The 2,960-nt window shown below is 47.3% G+C and overlaps 1 non-coding gene across 1 annotated transcript; it reads right to left on the bottom strand.

The window, feature by feature from the left end:
- Nucleotides 1-2,637: 2,637 nt before the first annotated feature.
- On the bottom strand, nucleotides 2,638-2,709 carry trnae-cuc (transfer RNA glutamic acid (anticodon CUC)). Its single transcript has one exon. It is a non-coding gene; the product is annotated as a tRNA-Glu (tRNA).
- Between the last annotated feature and the right edge of the window lie 251 nt (nucleotides 2,710-2,960).

Below are 2,960 nucleotides of genomic sequence, written 5' to 3'. Positions count from 1 at the left end.
TCCTGCTCTCTTTCCTCCTACCAGTCAAAGCAGACATCTTCACCTACTGATCTTGGATCTGCTGCCCGTTCCTGCCTGGTAAAAGAAGGAACCAGCACCTGGTTCTCCAGGCTGAATGAACTCCAGGACGTTGGCCAGCCATGTCAGTTGAAACCTTATTTGTCCTAATAGAGAAAAAATAAGTCTGATTGTTAATGAAAGATGTCATCATGGCTTTGAAACTGTGGTTGGGGACCAGCCAACATGAGCACATTCATGGAAGAATAGCAGTAAAAACAGGAAGTGTCAGTTAGCAAGTACTCATCAGTCTGTCACTATCATACTTGATTCTAGTGGAACAAAATGGCTGCTGCTGACTGTGCTGCCTGGTGGTGGATCACTCTTCACCATCCTCTCAGGCCTTGATGGAACCAAAAAGGCCAGTTCCTGGAGAAGATCTTCTAGGGGTCCAGGTTAAAGCGGTGCCCCAGCTGGCACCAGGCGCTGACCCAGGTCCTGCATGGGAGATACTGTCAGTTCTGTTCTGCCCTGCTCACAACCACAGGCTGGTGTTGAGGCCTGCAGCAACCAGGGCCCCAGTCACCAAGAGTATAAAGGCTGGTCATTGTGGCAGTGGGAGGAGTCAAAATGAAGACAGACCAATGTGAGCAGGACGTTCCTGGAGAAGTCAGAAGAACTTGACCATGTTTCCTACAGTACCCAGGAGGCCTGGTAGTTGTTGAAGGAAGCTCCAAAAGCAAAGAGCAGACAGCAGGACATCAAAAGAAAAGATCCAGACACTAAAACTACAAGTAGAAACAAGAAGAAATCCTAAAAGTTTTGTAAAGATACTACAAGGTTGGATATACATTATTATATACACTACTATTCTCACTGACTCCTAAAGAGGGACAGGAAACATTAGAATGTGGATCAGATCAGCTGATTTCAGTGTTGAGTCCATCCCTCCATCCACTTTCTGTTCTTATCCTTTAAGGGTCATGGGGGGGGGGGGGCGATCCCAGGTGACATTGTTCAAGAGGCAGGGTTCACCCTGGACAGGTCACCAGTCCATCAGGACAAATGAGGTGGTCGGTATCATGCAACCTAAACTAAAACATTAGTCAGATCAAATTCAGATTAAAGCAAGAGTCTCCAGATCAAAGCCAGAATTCCTGATGATGTCATCAGGGCTTTGACAGTAGCTAGAATTCTGTCTTTGATCTCAGGAGGACATGAAAGAAACACAATTTAGAAAAGTATATGAGACCACGGCAGCATGATGGTTTAGGGGTCAGCACTGTGGCCTCACAGCAAGAAGGTTCTGGATTTGAGTCCAGGCTCGGGTGCAGAATCTGCATGTTCTCCCCGTGCATGCGTGGGTTCTCTCTGGGTACTCCGGCTTCTTCCGACCGTCCAAAGACATGTAATTTGGGATGAGGCTGATTGGACACTCTAAATTGACTGTAGATGTGAGTGTGAATGGTTTTGGCGACCTGTCCAGGGTGAACCCCGCCTCTGGCCTGTAGATGCTGGGATAGGCTCCAGACCCCTCGACCATCAATGTAGGTCTTTTGTTAATTGCATGCGACATGAAATTATTATTGGTCACTTTTCTAGCAACAGTCTCACAGTGGCAAGACAAGAACACTTCTACTTTTAATGTTGACAGTTTGTTCAACACTAAACTTCATCCAGTACCATGTTGTCAAACACTGGAACCTCCACAGCACCTGAACAGGGACTTGAACCCTGGACCCTCAGATTAAAAGTCTGATGCTCTACCGTCTGAGCTCCTCAGGCTCTTTCTACAGCATTGAGACAGGAACAGAAACACCTGTGAAGGTCAAACTGATGCTTTCTTGACTTGTTCAGTCCTCCATGTTGAAGTCCACCATGCTTTTGATTGGCTCTGATTCTCTGTGGCAAAATCCAACAAGAGGCTCCAAAAATGTCCTGAATGTCACAAGAATGCACAGGACAAGATGTTAGTTTCCTTCATGTCTGCAGTTCCTCCACTGGAAAGTAAAGTCAATGCTGCTCCTCTGCTGAAACCTGGGATCGGACCAGGGACCTTTAGATCTTCAGTTTAAGGCTCTCCCAACTAAGCTGGTTCAGTTCTGAGGGAGGGCCCTGCTTCTCTCATTTATAATCTCTTCCACTCTCACTAGAACTTAGAGAGGATTGGAGCTTCTGAAGTCCTGACACAAATCAAACCAGGGACTTTGAACTACACAGTGAAGGAGTTGGTCATCAAGGTCGATGGCAGCTTATTAAGTTCTAGCTTTGATCAAATATAAGAAATGTAAATGAATTCAACATTGATTGCATTTCCCTCCTTTCTTTGGTGCAAGGAACTGAGGACTGGAGCTCTAAGTTTTCCAGTTCCTACATCAGTGAATGGACTTTCTGTGCTGCAAGGAGCCAAAGCTACTAAGGAGGATTACAGTTTGTCCTTGCAGGAGTCAGTGACTTAATAGAGTCTAACAAAGGGTTGGACCTGAATGAGACAGTCACCCTTCAACATGGGGCCATGGTAGAGTGAACCAAGAACACTACAATGGGGGTGAGAGTGGAGCCATGATGGACTCACAGTTCATCACCTCCACCATCATGTGGACCACCTGATCACCTCTCCCTCAACCTCTAAATAACTCATTCCCTGACCGGGAATCGAACCCGGGCCGCGGCGGTGAGAGCGCCGAATCCTAGCCACTAGACCATCAGGGACCACACTGAGCTCTCCAACAACAGAGACTATAGACAATGACTCAAGAACACAGGACTCTGTGGTCTCAGCTTGAGATGCAGAGGGTCCACCAAGACCACCAGACACCTCAGCCCCCTAAAGACAGTCCACCCGCAGGATCAGCTTCTATCACTCAGTGGTCCAGAACCATTATGGAGCCTGATCAGGAATGTGAGCAAAGCTCTTGGAACAGGCCTGCTGCCACCACAACTAAGATCCTGCAGGTCACTAG

The sequence above is a fragment of the Aulostomus chinensis genome, chromosome 1 (genome assembly GCF_037954235.1).
Source record: "Aulostomus chinensis isolate RoL2024-O1b breed Wild chromosome 1, RoL_Achi_v1.0, whole genome shotgun sequence".
NCBI lineage: Eukaryota > Metazoa > Chordata > Actinopteri > Syngnathiformes > Aulostomidae > Aulostomus > Aulostomus chinensis.
Note: the sequence above shows the minus strand (reverse complement) of the source record. Positions and strands in the feature narration are given on the sequence as shown.